The following is an 18,827-nucleotide window of genomic DNA, read 5'->3' as shown; positions in this document are numbered from 1 at the left end:
ATGTTCCCAGCATTCTTCAAAAATCACCTGAGTTGGATGTTTACTATTGTGGCCTTTTGGACACGGGTCGTTGAAAGACACAGGGCTTAAATAATCAGAACATAACAAGGATATGAACAAGACACAGCTGGAATCAAATCAACACATTGAGCACAGGAACGGGAATAACCAAATAAGGGCATAATAAACATGGAGCACATGGGGGGAGGAAAACAACACAAGACAGGAGCAGAATCTGACAATTGTCAAGTCAGTTAGATAATGCTGTTGTCAAATACTCAAGATCACATGCTAAGTTCAAACCATGTTCTACTTGAAGCTGTTCATATCCTTGGACCGGGAACTGTGCTTTTCTATGGCAACACTAGCAAAGCCTACGAATCTGCAGCATTCAGGTACAGTAGTCACGTGGTACAAGTAAAAGCTCTCAGAAAATTCCCAGATTGCAGATGGTTATTATGAGTTCTAAAAGGACATGAATGCTTTTTCCAAGTTGGAATCTTGTAATTATGGCAAATACAACATGGGATGAATACACTTACTGTATATGTACCTGGTTTACTGTAAAAAGTGCTGGCCTTTGAAGTATCATCTGTGTGATGTCAGGCTTGTCGTTGACAACTTTTCTGTGAAAAGCAAACATTAAAGTTACAGTCTTTATAATGGCATCTGACTTAAGGGTTTTAATTTAATTGTGCATTGTGCCATTCAATAAAGTGATCCTCATTAGAACAGGTCTCAGTTAGCCCACATGACACACAGCTGATCTGGAGTTTTGGTGTGAAGAGGGCATACAGTAAGTGTACAATTTAGTGCATAAAGTGATTTAAATGTTTGTGCATGCCTGATGTGAACAAGGGAAATGTTTCGTTCTTGTATAACTTTCTTGTTTGAACATAGAGGCATGGTTTCACAGACAGGGCTTAGCTTAAACCAGGACTAGGCCTTAGTTAAATTAGGATATTTAAATAACTTTTATTAAAATGCATTAAGAACTTTATTAGTGTACACCTTGAGACAAGACAATGGCACTGACGTATTTTAAGATATGTCAGTACAAGTTATTTTCAGTTAAGACAGCTTGAACATGCATTTTAGTCTGGGACTAGCCTTAAGCCCTGTCTGTGAAACAGGGGGATAATGTTTAAATAGCTGTGCTCTCTTTTCACAGTTATGAGGGCCATACTTACACTTCCAAAGCATCTCTTCCATTTCTTCTTCCTTCCAAAACAAGATGGCTGTTAAGAGGGCTGTGAACCTAGATAGAACAGAAGTATATTCATCCATTGTTTGTATTTATTCCGTTAATTAATTTAAACTTACTCTTTCAAACAACAGCCATGTCTGTTATTGTCTCTCCTCAGCTGGAATCGTGACTGCTGTATGAGTAAAATTAACTTCCACTCCTCACAAACAACATTGAGTGAAAAAGAAATAGGAAGAGGCGAATAAAACGTCAGTCAAACTCACTGGTCTGGGGTTCAATCACAGTTTGTCTGCCGCAGGCGAGTGAAAAAACTAACGTTAGCCAGCTAATTACTGATTATAATGTCTTTTTATGAGTTGTGTTGCGTACCGCACTATGTAAACACAAAACCATGTCTGCCTTTGTGATCGGAGAAATGACAAACAACAAGGAATTGCCTTGGAATTTCCCCACTTTATAGAAACGGCCTTTGTGCACAGAAGCATTGTAGGCTACTGGTTCAGGAAACAGTCCTCGTCCTCCGTAAAATGCTTTGCACACATCTGAATATTTGGTTTGAACTGTTCTGGAACAGTGTTGTAAATACAACTTAACCACTGATTTCTAGATGTGTCCTCTTTTGGAAGACCAAACAAAGTAGTTTAGCTTTCACAACAAAACACACAGCGTCCCCACAACATGGGGTGGCGGCAACAGCGAGAATAAACATTACACCTTCTTTCTTTTCGTGAACATTTGGGCGGTGTTATGGAAATCTTCCCACATCATGATGTAGACATGGGGGGGGGGTTAGAACAAGACGGTTTAGGTAGGCATGGTTGACTCTTAACTTTTTTAAAGAATATCTCTTTGGATTTAAGACTTTAGTCTTTGCAACTTTACAGATCTTCTTTATGCACCAAGAGCTTGTAACACTCCAAAGAGAAAGAAAAAATTGAAATCGCATCATATGACCCCTTTAAGACAATTTTCGGCAATCACAGTCTCTTGAGGAAAAGAAAGATCGATAAAAGGTAAATGGTAAAAAGGAAACAAAATTTCCACCTTCTTATCCACCGCTGCTTGATTTCGCACACAATTACGGCGACAAAATGGTTTTGTTAACTGACTCGCAGCACCAGTGTGGGGGAGGCGGTGTCAGGAGATAAACTTAATAATATTAATTTAACGAAACCTTGATATTTTACATTTGTCAAAACAAATATGTCTTAGTTGAGCTCTTAATAAATAATATTTATTTTTATCAATGTACTGAATGAATATAATATTACTTGAAAAATAAAACAAATAATGGTAAATTGAATTTGAATGAAAGACAAATTATTAATTGGATGAGGTACTGCTTGAAAATCTTTTTTCCGTGTAACAACATTGGCTTAATCCAAAATATCACACTTCTTTTGAATATGTACCTAGCCTACTCTTTGACAATTAAAAAGCATATCCTATATAATATTGATGTGATTATTATAAATGTGATCTGGATGTACGTACTACAATCATCATTTTGTCATTTTCCTGTGACCTTCTAGCATCAGTTTCATCACTTTCATTCACAAATCCTCTCCTTAGCCTTAAGTATTCATCAGATGCACACTTCAGAACTTCACCAGTAGTAGGTCTTCTGTTTACATTTTTCCTAATGTTTTATGAACACTGTGCATCATGACATACTACACTGATGACATACTGTTTTTTGCTTACTATATATAAAGGAAGTATGCATATTTGGAAGCAGCTATTGGCTACATTCAAAAAGGCTAGCATACTAGCCATACAACCACATGTATGGCAGAAATGTTAAAAGTAGCCTGCTAGTATGCTATTTAAAATTCAGTCCTTGCTCTGAAGCCTACACAGGAACACTAGCTCAACCAATAGTTTTGTGAGTTTTGGGTGGGACTTTCTGTTTGACCAACTAATGACAAACAGTGGAAGGTTGGAAAACCTGTTCGAAAACAGTTTTTGTTTTTTTTGTTTTTGCAATTCCATATTTATGCTAGTAGCTCAGACATTACACACTATATAAACGAGAGTTTTTCTTGATTTTAAAGTAAGAAATGGCTCTAAACCGACCGCATCTCTCTCTCTGGGTGTGTGGAGAGTGTCTGATAGAAAGAGAGAGAGGAATGCTGGCAGAGGGCTGTGTTTAGGGGTGGGTCTCAGTTCGGATCTGGCTCTGTCAGGTACATTTAACAGTGCTCTGATCTCACATCCCTTATCTGTTCCCACACAGCCTTAATCCTCCCACAGAAATGTAGAAGTAAAGAGTTTCATCAATAGCAGGCCAGCTCCCCACGGCCCCTCCACTGAGATACACCTGCACGTTCCTCTGTTTCACCTGAGCAGCCCGCACTTCAGGATTAGTAATGATTCCAGTGGGGATATGTTTCCATTTGAGATTTATGCATGCAGGGCTGTCATTAACCACAGGGTTTGCATTACTACTCTCAGGTTAGAACATGTTGTCTGGAAGCTGAAATCCTCTCACAGGGAACTTCTAAACTTCCAGCAAGTCAAAGCAAATGTCATCAAAGGCAAAGAAAATCTGATCCACTCTTAAAACAAAAACTTATGCACAGCTCAATGAATCTACATTATTAGAAGAATCGGACTATCCCATGAAAGTCAAACCAATAACCCAAAAGATCCTGGCAAACTCTTATACAAAAAAAAATAAAAATAAAAAAAATGTGTAAAATCTTTTGCTTAGTTTGAGAGCACATAATTAGATTCCCACAGATAAAAGCTGAACAGAGGCACCTGTTGAAAGGCCCTTTGGCAGAATGCTACAGGTGGGCTGCAGATTGGAAGTGGCGTCGGGGTAATTAAGCATTTCAGAAAGGAAGGTTGGGAGAGCTGGGGTGTGGATAGATCGGCACAGTGACTCCTTTGTGGTTGCCAGAGCTTCTGTCAAAGGGAGCAGAAATGATATTGAACAGCTCGCCCCTGAGGAATGTGGCTGGACCGGCAATGGGGGCTTCGCTCAACCCCTTCCACTGTCCCTGTACCTCTCGCCTCAGAGGACTTCTGAAAGTGCAGAATCATTCTTGTTATCTCCGCTGAAGAGAAAGAAAGTACAGTGAGTGTGCAAAATTAAGAAGAAAGGTAGGCTGTTATTTTAACTACACAATGTTAGAAGACTAATTGTTAGGCAACACAGGGTTTGTTTAATGTGACTAATGCAAGGGAAACCAGTTCAGCAGCCCAGATCCAAACCCAAGATTGGTTTCACCTGAACTCTGAATAGATTATCATAAATTACTTATTTTTCATGCTGAGAAATGCCATTTATACCTTGTAGAGGTGCATTTCACAATTTATTTGCACATGAATCATAATCTAGGGAAATCAGCAACAAAATTATGCTGATTAATTGGATACACAGAAGTACTGTAGATCTTCATCTACGTTTCTCCAGAAAACCAACCACCCATTTTCCATACCACTTGTCTTATGTAGGGTCACAGGGATGCTACAGTGTCTCGGGCCACAAGCAGGGAAACACCCTGGATGGATTGTCAATATATAAGACACACATTTATAATGTTTCCATTTGTCTTGCATGCATTTGAATCGTGGGGGGAACTGGAGTAAACCAATGTCAACATTTAAACCCACACAGAAAATCTAAGTTGGGACTTGAACCAGGGACCTTCTTGTTGTGAGCTAACAGTGCTATCTTACTTATACAAGTATTGTCACTGCCAACTTGAAATTTTACAATGAGTTTTCCTGAAACTCAATTTTCCTGAGTTTTCCACATTGTTCATTTCATTTCATGGCCATGAGCCACAGAACATTGCTGCTGTGTCCCTGTAAAATATTACTGATAAATCCTTGTCTGTCAATGAAGTTTACTGTCTGTAAACCTGAGAATCATTTAGCCTGATAATATTTCATCAATCAAGTCATTTAGAAGCAGAACTAGCAATGTCAGATTCACAAATGAATGACCCTTTCAAACAAAAAGAGCACTGAATGAGGTGGATATGATTTTTCTTTCCCTAGTCCTTGTGTTTCTGCCGTTGATATTGTTTTCTGAAACAGAATGGCTATAAGCCTGCATTGTAGAGAGGAGCCAAACAGTCCATAGGTTTAGTCTCAGGGGCCTTTAGCTTGTGCAATTAATTAGCTAAGGTTGGCTCACTTCCTTTAGTGCAATCGAATAACATCAGATTGGCGGACTCATTTGTTTTTCCTGCCCTCAGCCAAATTTGGGCTCCGCTTGCAATTTTGTGTGTGGATAAAAGCAGAAAAGCCTTCCAAACAAAAGAGGGGGACAGTCAGGGAGTGACGTTAACCCACTCTGGGAGCATTTTCTGAAGCCTGAGATGTTAATTTTGGGAGCGCTCTAATGCGGTGGATGTTTGTTCTGCTGGGTGGAGCAGAGGGGGAACAGCAGAGTACCCATTATTGTGGTGAGGCTGGGCCACATCAACCCTCTGTTTATGCCTACAGCTCTGCATACTGAGACATTCTGCCTCCTTCTTCTGCAGTCTCCTCACACGCACCTCAATGCTCCAGTGAGCAAACCTCACACACGGACTCAAATGAAAGCAAGTGGACCAGAACTTTCCTATTAACTTCCTATTGAAGGGTTAGTCCACCCAAATATGAAGATTCTGTCATCATTTATTTACCCTTATGTCGTTCCAAGCTATTATAACTTTCTTTCTTCTGTGGAACACAAAATATTTATGTGCAGTAATAATGAATGATGTTTTCATACTTCAAAAATTAAATGACGCAAGAGCACTATAAAGTAGTCCATTCAGCTTGTGTGCTAAACCTGAAAAACTAAAAGTACTACAACATTGTTTATTAGAGATATTTGATTCAACGGCAAATTGTTCTTTTGAGTCTAATCTTTTGAATGAATCAGCTGAGCTATTTATAGATTTTAGGGTCAATATCACCATAGAGTGCCTTTCAACCCTCACAATACTCACACATTTTGGTCTTAATTTCCCATTCGCTTTATGACATATCATGAATAGTAGACACTTAAGTACTAGAGAAACATTAGCTGAGCTCCCACACATTTATTTTTAGATAATTATGGGCCATTAATCGAAGCATAAACCATAAGATATGTCCACCCTGTCATGGACATATTACTGTTAAATATGTTTTCATTGCAATATTAAGATGCAAATTATATTTTCTGAAAGGTATGATGTCCCTTTCCTGTTATTTGTTTGCTTTCAAATTAAAAATGCATAAAATATTTTATGTAAACCATGTGTTTTTAAAGAAACTCATACAATTTGCACTTGTATATTTTCTTATTTGGAGAAAATCGTGATATTTGGATGCAATTTTTTGTTTGCATGTTATTGCCTCCACACCTAGCTATTGAACATACTGGATTATATAGATATGATTCCTATTATTCAAAATATTATTTTAAAATATCAAGATGACAGGGCACACAAACAAAAAAACCCAAAGAAACACAAAATATGGCAATGTAATTAACTATTACAAAATAAAACAAAGAAACATTTATTCAACTTCGAAAAAAATAAAATAATAATAAATAATATAATTACATTCACATTATTATCACATTGACATACCCCCAAACCCTCAAAAGTTTCCAACAGGCAGAGATAACAGCACTGGCTCTGACGTCACGAGCCAAAAACGCAGAGTTCGCTGTCTACACGAAAACATTGCAACCGGAGTTTTAAAAAATCTTTACCCTGGTAGGCGTTTTCAAAAATGTTTGGTTTCAGTGCTGCGTTTGTGTGTGGACGAACAGCCAAACCGCGTAGAAAAAGCTGTGGTTTTAAAAAATAACCGCATTCATGTGGACAGGGCCTAAGTAAGTTAAATAGTTAGTCTGGTTGTTGAAGAGAATTTGGTATTTTTAAACGTAAAAAATACTGTATTCTAATCACTTCCGGCATATTTAATGGTGACAGGGTGGACATGTTAAGCTTGGGCAAAGCAAGTAAGCAAACTCACACGAAGAAAATTAGTCATTTGAAAAGTCACCCTGTTGTTAATTGTAATCTTATAGTAATGTAAAAGGGCTCCCTATAGTTTAGAGCATAAATTGAGGTAGATTTTTATCCTTAAATTTAAATTAAAATTTTAATTAAAAAAAGAAATTTTATGTTTAGTTTTTCCCCCTGCTGTACCGAAACTTTACCGAACAGAGACGTAAAAACTGAGGTACGTACCGAACCATCTTGTTTGTGTACAGTTCCCCTACATAACATTGAATCTAAAATTTCTCACAACAAATTCAAATCCAAATTTCAAATGCAAAATTCCTTTAAATTGCGTGTAACAAAATTTTCTTTCAACAGTAGCTAATGTTGCATAACTTGAACCATTATGCATCAAAAAGAATGAGCTATAAAAGTGATTTTAAGGACATATTTTTGAACTTGCCTCCTCTAATTTAAAGACCTCTATATGCAGTTAGTTCCTCTTCCGTAGGTTTTTGATCTAAAGTAAGGACAAGGGTAAGCAAAGAGAAGCACAGGCTTACTCAGCACAAGGTTTAATTGAATGTGAAGGACCACCGCACTTGTGTTTGCTTATGTGTGCCGCCCTCCGTCTGTTCTCTCTCCTGCTGTGCACTAATACCATCAGAGGCTTAACTAATACAGAAGTGCCCCCCACCCCTGAATCCAGTGACACCGCACTGCAGTAATCTATACTTTATTTCCTATCATGACTCCCCAAAGCCAGGCATTTGCCGGTCAAGTGGTCAGTCGTCGAGCCAAAGTGTCCACAGCTCCTTTCCTTTGATGTCTTTCATGACCAGTGAAGTAACAAAGACCATGGTAGCCATGACCACCAGCAGAGCAAGAAAAAGAATGACCCCGGTTGTCATGGATGCAGTCCCCTGGTTCATGTGAAGGTCACTGGAGTTCCTCCACTTCTCAGTCACAACTTGCCACATTTAAATGAATAAAATCAAGCTGTAGGAACCGACACATACACCCTTAGAGTTTCACAGCCTCCTTGCATGCTTCCTGATAACAAGTACAGTGGACTTTATCACAGACAAATAAACCAAAGCCATTCTTTCCAGGACAATATGGATGATTGATTTCAAATTTGCTGATGCGTTTGCATTGAGTGACTTACAGTTTACTCATTACAGAGAAGGCCTCTCCAGAGCAAACTGAAGCTTACTGTGTTGCGAAGGGCACAGTGGTGCTAGTTCATGGATCACACCTCTGTTCAATCATTCACACCGTTTATCAGACTTGGCCTTGTGAATACCTGTTATTGTCATGTGAAGCACTGGAAGCAGTTAAATAACTAAACAAGGACATGTGGTTCAGATTGTGCTGATATTCTGCATAATAGCCTTGATCTTTGTATCCATCCTGACGTGAACTAAAATACACAATACCAAACAGTTTTTATGATATTATTCAGTTTCTGAACATCCCCTAGGTTTACATACTGTACTTGGTTTATGCAGGTCTGATGCAACTAAACAACACAAAAGTTCCATCAATTTCATTATTTCATGGTCATTAAAAAAAAACACACACATTTTAAAAGGGGAAAAAAAAAAGTCAAGTCAGGATTGAAAAACAGTAATTGGAAAACCTGAAATCTTTTGAATGTTTATTTTATATGCTTTGCACACATGAAATGGTAAATATGCAGTACTTTTTTTCTTAATCTTAACTTCATTGTTTGATACGTTGTTCAAAAATAAAGCTAAATTAAGTTTAAATAAAGACTAATTGATATACTTATATATTTACAATGCAAAAAATGAAATGAAATACAAAATATTGGATATGACATTCAACTTTAATTACATATGAATTGTTTATGAATTGAATGTTTATTAAATAATTATTTATTCAATACATGTAGATAAAATAAAAGTTTAAATAAAAATGATTTAATTTATCTATAATACAATACATTTATTTAACTAAATATTGAATGTGTGTATTGAATATTTATTAAAAATAAAGGTACCGCTAAAACACACACAGACATACACACTTTCCCCGTGATTTTACATCTCTGGTGAAGTGAGTGGACCAGAGTAGGCAGACCAGTCAGGAGAGTTTTCTTGAGAGTCTGAAATAGGTGTGTTTATTAGAATATTTGTCAAGGCCACCTAAAATATCGGGTCTGAACCCAGTGAAACTAGTGTACTTTCTTACGACTTCATTAAAAGTGCAATAAAATGTTCACTGGTGTGAGGTGCAGGCACAGATTAACCATCGTTCTTCTTTCCCTCTGACCTCTATAGCTCCTGGACAGCCAGTTGCTGAGGAACTGTGGGAATGCTTGTAGAGAAACTTCCCACTTGGGACGTCAGTGTGTGAGAAACACAAATTCCTCAAGGGTTGCTGGCTATGAGGGCTTGTTAGTACAGTGTTCTCGTATACAAGGACTGGTCAGGACGTCAGCAACTCTCTAAGGCCCTGTGAGTCCAACCGCACAGAAAGAGTCCGGTTTATGGCATTTGCCCTCCACACCCCTCACAACGGCCCCTAAACCGCCCCACTGCCATTGGGCCCAGCAGCCTGAAGGAGGCAATGTGGCCTATGCACTCCACTGCAGGAGGTGAGCGAGTGGAGCATTTTGATGGGTGCCGAGCAGCTGTTAAAATGTTATCTTAACATTTTTTTCTTTTTTTTTTCTTTTTCAAAATGCAGAGAAACATAATGTTTCAACAACATGTGGCATTGTCTCAGCTGTTCCTCCGCCCCAATTTATATTCTGTGAACTTGACTGAGAACATGTTTTTCTCTTTAACTCTTATGCCTTTATTGTTCCTTCTCAAGTATTTAATGGATTGCACTCATTTGTAGTGGTGTTTGTTCATACAAGCATCACTTTTACTATTGGATTATCCAAAACCCCTAATCCTAAGTATTAAACTTCAGCATGCAGTTCATCCAACATCCTACATTATACCTCAAATAGAGCAGCTTGTTGCAGAGAGGAATGCTTTTATTATTATTATTATTATTATTATTATTATTATCATTATTATTATTATTATTATTATTATTATTATTATTATTATTATATAAGTGATCAGACTTATAAACATGTCATGGACTTGTACTCAATCAGCTACCAAAAAAAAAAAACACATTAAAATGGGCTGCTTTGACCTGGGCCAGTAAAAGCACTCAATGACACCCAGAACACCCTAGAATCCTTTCACTGAGAATTCTGCTGTTAAACACAATTAGCATATTTAAAACATAAGTTGTAATAATGCAAAGTAATGGGTCCAACAAAAGCACACACCTCTGATTACCAACCACTGAGCTCACAGTAGGTCGTGCTTTAAAGGTTAATCAGTTATTGTTAAAAATCAATTTCCAGATGAAAAACATGAATGGCAGTTTTACTTCTAGAACCAGACTTTTTGCACTTTTTGAGTATGCCTTAGCAACCACATAACAACCCCCTGGCAACCACTCAGAACACTCTAGCAACCACATAGTAGCAACGCTCAGTCCCCTCTCTGGCACAGCATTTGGATAGACGAAATTTTCGCGTAGCCAGACCTTCAGACTGACGGCTGAAGGACTTGAATTCATGGCAGCTTTCATTAGCCAAGGCCCGCCCATGAGACAGTTTGACTGACATGTCAAACAACCAATCACAGTTTGTTTAGTTTCAGCATCACATTTCGGGGTGTGGAAATGTCGCCACAATAACAGACCGGTGTGTAAAATTCTCAGATGTATTTTAAAGATTCTATGCCGCAAACTTTAAATATTTCACATACTTTTGAAAACTCAGTGTTTAGTTGATCCTGATAAGAGCTCGGCATCACAGTTATAAACACTACGGCTTTCTTCTTTCATGAGGGGGTTTGGTGGCACATCACCTTTGTTTCCAGGTGGAATGTTAAAGAACACGACACACGTCTCCCGGAAATCCTGTATAATTCAACCAATCCGATGACGACTTCGACAATCCTGAAGTGTTTCCACTTTTGTGTCCCATATGCATCTGACGTTTAGCCAATGGTCCGTGGACGTGACGTCTGAGGCTGAGACTAGATAGACTATAACACTCTGTAAAACTGGAGGGAAAATTATGACTCATTCAACTCAAGCTCTCATTTACTGTCACTGCGTGCTTAAAAGGAATACTGTACTCTTGCTGACAAACAGGAGCTTTAGCAAACAATTTCCTTTAATAGACCTGTTTACACACTGCCATCTATCAAAGATAGGAGTTATGTCAGAAAGGCAGCTCTCTGTGAAATGAATACAATGACTCTTAAGTAATCTTCTTTTAATAGCAAATTCAGATCAGGTACATTTGACTGGGTGAGATTAATCAAATATCGTATACTGCATCTACATTGTCACTTCATCCATCATGCTCAAACACACTCAAGGTTACGCTAACAGCTCTCTCCTCACATCCTGTTAGCATCCAGCAACCACAGAGCTGAGGTTAAACTCTGTTCTCACATAGCCAGAAGTTTTGGAAGAAAATTCCGCTTTGAGAGGAATCCACCACTCCTGATGTAACCTTTGTTTAACCTGGGATTCTGACAAGCACACATGAAATTAGCGTGTATGTGTGCGGGTTTGGTTCTAATCAAAGAAGAGATGTTTGTTTGGTGAGCACCGCCTGCGGAAGACGAAGCCCAGCCGGGAGAGCAACAGGATCCAGATGCCTGCTAATGGATAACACCAGCCTGCACTGTCCCTCTGCTCTTCTGTAGCTGTCACCGCCTGAATTAAACCCCTGAATGGTCTCTTTCACTTCTCCCTTTTGTTCTTCTCCTATTTTACGTGCTCTGCTCCTCATGGTTTCACTCTCTTTCATTACTGCACACTTTGTAAACAGCAATTAATGATCCAAACACACTATCCGATGCAGCTGGAGGAACAAACAATGCATTAGAGTTTACAGTTGGGTCCAAAAGTCTGAAAGCACTAGCGAAAGAGAGAAAGCCACATTTTTTAACAAAATTTAATTTAATTTAATTTAATTTAACTATAAAAAAATTGAAATTCACATATTTTTAATTTTAAGCAATTCAAATACAGTACAAAATCAGTACAAATCTTTAATTAATACAATTCAAAATGATTTTATATATTATTTTAATATATTGGCATTGGTTGTGTCCCTCTTTTGAGTTTAATGACAGCAGCACGTGAGCTGACATGATTTTCAAAGTGGTCTCACACTTTTGGACCCCATTGTAAATTGAATGGTAGTGTAATAATAAAGCAAACATTTTTCTTAAACAAACAATTAAATGTGGAAAACAGTGTAGAATTAACTATTTTTATTTCTCAGTGGGGGATTTTAGATGAGGAAGTCCCAGCAGGGATGATTCACCTAATGGGAAATGTTACGGAAAAACACATTAGATTCTCTGCTTCTCTAGAATCACTCCATGAAAAAGCAGGCCGTAGGCTAAAAGCTTTCCAGGGAAGAAAAATAGTGCCAAGGTCTGCCTCCACGGTTTATTTGCTTTCCCTGAAGCAGAGGTGCTATGACATCTCTGACATACTTTACAGCTTATTACAACCACAGACTGTCTCATACGCACACAAATGCTCATAAGCAGATGACTTCACTGACTTACAGTATTGCTCATTTATCAGTTCTGCTTTGGCAAAGTAAAACTCACTAGCAGCTATGACTGCCAACAGCACAAAGATGCTATGTTGGCTCATTGCACACCCCCGTCTGCTTCTTTTTAATTGTGCTAAACATGCAGCCACTTTAGAGGAGAGCCATTAAGAAAGATTATGAGCATAAAGATGCTGCAAGATAAATATAGTATACATAAATATGGCAACAGTTTCCCAGCAAACCGGAGGTTTGTACTAAATGACTTCTTTTGAAACAATACACAGGATGGACTTGAATGAGAAGCGGATAATATTTAATAAGCAGGAGTCACACACATGACTCAGAGCTCCAATAAGAATGTATTCATTACATATAATCATGCAGTTATTTGTGCAAATGCTGGCTGCATTCCAGCAGTAAGCGCTGCTGCATACGCTGCCAAAACGTTCTGCATCACTTGTTGAGGAATCTTTCAACAAAATGATTTAATTTTCCCCCTGCTTGCCATAAACAATAATGATGTCCACATTCGGATTATGTTCACAATGCAGAGATAGACAAAAAAAAAGCCTGCTTTGGGATTCTTTCAGCACAATGGAGAAATATAATTTGCAAAGACTTCAAATGTCTTTGAAGGTTTGTCATCCGCCATTCATTGTAAGAAGAATTCTGTTGACGGCGACAGCAGAACTTTATGTTCCACCCTCAACGGTTTCATCTATTCGGAGCAGACAGCTCATTTAATGTGACACAAACAAAAATATGCAGTGAGGCATTGAAGTACAGTCTGTTCCATACTTCAGTTATTGTGCGCTTGGATGTCGAACATTCAGCGCACAAAACTTTCAAGGAATTTCTAGTTGAAAATAAGTTGTATAATCAGTGCTTCATTGATGGGATTATTGAAACTGAATTACTGAAGAGACTGTACGTATGTTCCTCACAGCTTTACTTCATCCAGATAAATACTGTAAGCGTGTTTATCTTGTTTTTTCAGAAAATGTATGTATTCAGGATTCTAATATGACCACTTAGAGAGTGATTCAATGTGCAGAGTGCTTTTTGTGTCCCTCATGAACATATGAGTGTGAACTTTAATTCATAAACAATAATAAAAAAGAGTGAAAGTGTTATTTTATATATTACAAAAAAATGCAGATAAAAAAATAATTTAACTTCATTAAAGTTTATCCTATTTTTAAACTTTTTCATAAGGTGGATGCCTTAGTAAATCACCTATAATCGTTTTTTTTTTTCCTTCCTCACAGACTTTATATATTTGACCTCTTCAAAGACAAGCAAATGCCTCTTTTATAAGGTTATTCAGTACTTTTTTTCAGCAGGAGACCATCTTACATGGTCAACCATGTTATCATGATTTTATATTATGGACACTGTAGAAATATCAGCATTAATTCTCATAACACCTTGTAGTTATAATGATCATTAACACAGTGATAAATCATAAAAAATTGTAAAATGCTTGACCTCGTCACTGTCAATTCTGTTATTTTTAAGGTCTTCTCTATATACCACTTTTTTAGCTTGAGATGGCAGAATGGAGAAAAAAAAACTGGTATCTGATCTAACTATTACAGAAACATTTTTCCTCCCCCCAAAACTCAAAATGGAAAAGCATTTAAAGTAACAATCCATTTTTTCTGGTCTACATTTATGCTTCTAAGCTAACAAATTCACTGAAAACCAAATGTTTGGAAGTTCGCTAAATATGCTTTCATCATACTGACAGAAAACAGACACTAGAGGGTGGATGCATTAGTTTTGCTAACAAGTAACAGTCAGTGTCATAGGAATGCTGTGCAGTCATAGTTATGGTGTGCGTCTATTGTACTCCCTTCTGTAGACTAGTACAGTAAGTATTTTCAACTCTGCTGACAGCAAGTCTCGATAGGGAAAATAGAGGTGATTGTTCATGCTGAACAACTCAAGGCTGAAACAAATGTTACAATGATCATAACATCATGTACCAAAACAGCAAGCAAAGGACCAAGTCATGAACTGTCACTGTACCAGTTAAAGGGGTCATATGATGTGATTTCAAATTTTCCTTTCCCTTTGGAGTGTTACAAGCTCTTGGTGAATAAAGAAAATCTCTGAAGTTGCAAAGACTAAAGTCTCAAATCCAAAGAGATATTCTTTATAAAAGTTAAGACTCATCCACGCCCCCCTGAAAGGGCACGTTCTAACATGCCCCCACATATCTACGTCAGTATGTGGAAAGATTTGCATAACGCCGCCCAGATGTTCACGCAAAGAAAGAAGGCGTACCTTTTATTCTCATTGTAGTATTGTTGTTGCCACTGCTGCCATGTCGAGAGTCATAAAACATACACAAATAAAACCAAATTAAACCCTGTGGCTCGTGACGATACACTGATGTGTAAAAACACAAAACGATTGGCCTGTGCAAGAAACTGAACAGTATTTATACCGGTTTTTACCTCTGATTTTCAATGTCTGAACTGTCCTGAGCGCTTTTGCTTGAGGCGTCTTCTTCTTGCTTCACGGCAGATCCCACACTTATAAGTGCATTACCGCCACCTGTCTCTCAAATGGACTACTGACACTCCTAATTGATATTGTAGATAGAGTGTCAATGGTCCATTTGAGAGATAGGGGGCAGTAATGCACTTATAAGTCTGCGATCAGCCATAAAGCAAGAAGAAGAAGAAGATGCCTCACGCGCAGGCTCAAGAAGTAGACGCAAAAGCGCTCAGGACAGTTTAGACATTGCGGTGAAAATCAGAGATAAAAAAACAATAAAAATACTGTTCAGTTTCTCATACAGAACAATCATTTTGTGTCTTTACACATCAATGTATCGTCATAAGCCATAGGGTTTAATTTGGTTTTGTTTGTGTATGTTTTATGACTCTCAATGCCGTGATTCCCATCCACTTCCATTATAAGACTGACAGACTGCAACGGTTTGAGAAAAAAAAAATCCGTTTAACTACAACTTAAAAAACAAAGTCAAAAACATATAAAAATAAAATTTTCATAATTAGATAAAAACCAAAATAACATTATTAGATGACCTATCCCTTTAATATCTCTGTTAATGTTGCTTTTGTTCCTCTTTTGTAAGTCACCTTAGATAAAACTGTTCACTAAATACATAAATGTAAATGGTTAGAGAGAAAAACTGGGCTTCACACACTAAATGACTGAAGATCACACAATACCAGACTGTTGTTATGTTGTTATGAACACCACAAACTCACACAGAAACTTGCGCCTTGTTACCAGCAAATGGAAGATAAGTGAATACAATGTGTTCTGAAATCAGCTGAAAATAGCAAACGTTTAATATCTTCTGAGAATAAAAAATTGAGTCTGTGGCCATCAGACCCTACAGGATTTTCTGTGAAATCTGTGTACTCAAATCTGCAGACTGGCTCCGACCTTTAGCAACTAGCGTCAACTTGTCCAGACTGTAAATTGTGACAAAAATGTGGGCAAAAGTCTTTTTGAAGCATTTTTTCTATGACATAACCTCTCCCAAGATTCCAAACGGAAAACGGTTAAGAGTCGCTTTAGCTGTCTTAATGAGTTAAGCAGTAAATACTGACCAAGATAATGTTCACCTCATGCATATACTTCTCCAACCACCGTCTTTTATGAATGTGTTTAAATTTTGCTGGTGGGGATTGTGGGAAAGGCAGCTTTGCCGGTGTTTGCCAGAACAGTGTTCTAGTGCGTCCCTGGTGGGTGGTCCTCCCTGCCCAGGGGAAAACTCCTATTAATGACTGAATATATGGGTTTTAATCAAATCCCCTTCCTGAGAGGATTCAATTAGGTGCAGGAGTTCACTGCCTTCTGCAATCTAATAAACAGCATGCATCCTGCACTCTGGCATCACTGCAATGCTGTCCGATGTAGGCCACAAATATGGCAGGGCACACAAAGAGCTCCTTGTGAAAGCTGAGAGGAATGCCCGACTTACTCTGTGTCTGTTTTCGGAGCTTGTTCTTATCTGATGCGTTGTGAGGAGAGGTTCAGGCCGTGCCATTGTTCCAGCTCTAAAACAGGCTGACTGTGCAGGGTTGAAAGGAGACAGTTTGGCTCCAGGGATGAGTGCACACCGCTGCCTCACTGATACAGTTTCACACACAGCCAGACTGACGGCAATTCTCAAAACACATCATAATGCAGACAAACTACAAATCAATGAGGGGATGTGCAAATACTTCTATATAAGGTGTATAAAATACACTGCATAAATTGTATAATAAATAATAAAAGTATTTTTTACATATTTATTATTCTATTCTGTTTAAAATACTTTTCAACAAGGATGCATAAAACTGATGAAATATAACTGTAAAGACGTTTATGTTACAAAAGCTTTCTTTTTCAAATAAACTTTCTATTCATCAAAGAAGCCTGCGGCAAAATAATGTATCCTGGTTTCCACAAAAATATTTAACAGTTTTTTTTTGTTTTTGTTTTTTTAAATTAAGAAACTAAGAGCAGAAAATCAGTATTAAAATGATTTATGAAGAATCATGTGACACTGAAGACTGGAGTAATGATGCTAAAAATTCAGCTTTGCAGCACATGAATTCAATTATATTGAAAAATAAACTCTTAAATTGTAATAATACTTCACATTATTACTGTTTTAACTGAATTTTTATCAAATAAATACAGCCTTGTTGAGCAAAAACCTTTCACAGCACTGTATATATAAAACACAAACACGCAAATAAAATTAAACATAGTTATCAACAAATAAAATTTTAACAAATGTTTCTGTCTAATTGTTTTGACTGCTTGATTATTTATTTAAAGTTATTATCTGGTGTCTTTAAATAATCTCAGTCATCATGTGACATACAACATACAACATACAACAAACAAACAAAAAATGACATGGCTCCCATTACTGTAGTGCAGCACTAAACCAACCCATCACCATGTGATCAGAGAGAGAACAATTACTGCAAGAAATGACCGAGAACAAAGGGAGGCTTAGTTATTACAAGATAACATCAGCACTAGAACTGTTTGCTGCTCAGATGGTCTTGACATTGTTGCTTGCTCCAGAGGTTACAGTGCGGACAAAAGCAGAACTCCATTCCTGAGACACGTTCTTGGCAGCGATGGGCGCTCGATGAGCACAGGGAAAAATAGAGACTCCCTTAACGATCCTCTCCCTCTCTATGGGCCCCACCTCAGCTATGACCTCACAATACTGGAGACCCTCTGTCTTTTGGTGGAGCATAGCTTTCATAGCTTTTCTAGGGTTTGTGGGTTGATGTCAGGATGTTGCTGAGTGGCTTTTGTTACGTTGCTAAGTCAAAAGAGTACAACTTTTATCAAACAAGCAAAAATCACAACTTTTTTTACTAGGGTTCTGTGCTGTTTACATATTTTACAATTGTTAGGACGAATTTCTCAATACTTAAGTTACTTTTCAAAACTCAGCGAGCACAACAGCAGACAATGTGAGCTAAACTGTGGATCATCATCGCTTTGGCACAAAATGCATTCACTGTAAAATAAATAAATAAATAAATATGTAAAATAACAGAGGAAATACTGGCAGCTCATTACACACGACATTATCCACTTCTATTAACTCTAAAACACAATGCAATGAAGTGTAAAATTGAAAATACTGGTACAACACCTGTAAAAAAATAAATACAGAATATTTCTAAAAACTGCTATGTGACAAGGTGTGCAGTAAACAAGCTAAAAAAAAAAAATTAAAATAAAAAAACAGAACTACAACTAGCTGTCAATCCAAAAAACAAAACAAAAAAAAAACATTTTTATAAATGTTTGTTTGTACCTGAGGGACAGGCCGAGTGGATAATCCAGCTCTAGGGTGTATGAAACACATACATATGAGTGTGTGTTATGCAGGTGATTGTGATTAAGCAGGGTTGTGTTTGGGTGTCTGTGTTTGTGCTTGAGATTGGATCGGTCGGCCTTGTTTGTCACAGTTGGGTGTCTGAATGTTTCTGTGTAAAAAGCTGCATGTGTTTATGGGTTTACTTAATTATACTTTATGGAAAAAGTA

General features: G+C 37.6%; 1 long non-coding RNA gene across 2 annotated transcripts in view; it reads right to left on the bottom strand.

Moving 5' to 3' along the window:
- The window catches only part of LOC122136521, a 33,969-nt gene that overhangs the window by 3,767 nt on the left and 11,375 nt on the right, over nucleotides 1-18,827 (bottom strand). Inside the window, exons 2-3 of one of the 2 annotated variants that reach the window (XR_006154191.1) lie at nucleotides 1,191-1,258; nucleotides 554-626 (exon numbers count right to left, since the gene is read on the bottom strand). This is a non-coding gene — a long non-coding RNA (uncharacterized LOC122136521). Of the gene's footprint in view, nucleotides 1-553; nucleotides 627-1,190; nucleotides 1,618-18,827 lie in introns of those variants that run through there. The other variant, XR_006154190.1, reaches the window with a different exon arrangement.

This window comes from Cyprinus carpio, chromosome B3 (genome assembly GCF_018340385.1).
Source record: "Cyprinus carpio isolate SPL01 chromosome B3, ASM1834038v1, whole genome shotgun sequence".
Taxonomy (NCBI): Eukaryota; Metazoa; Chordata; class Actinopteri; order Cypriniformes; family Cyprinidae; genus Cyprinus; species Cyprinus carpio.
Note: the sequence above shows the minus strand (reverse complement) of the source record. Positions and strands in the feature narration are given on the sequence as shown.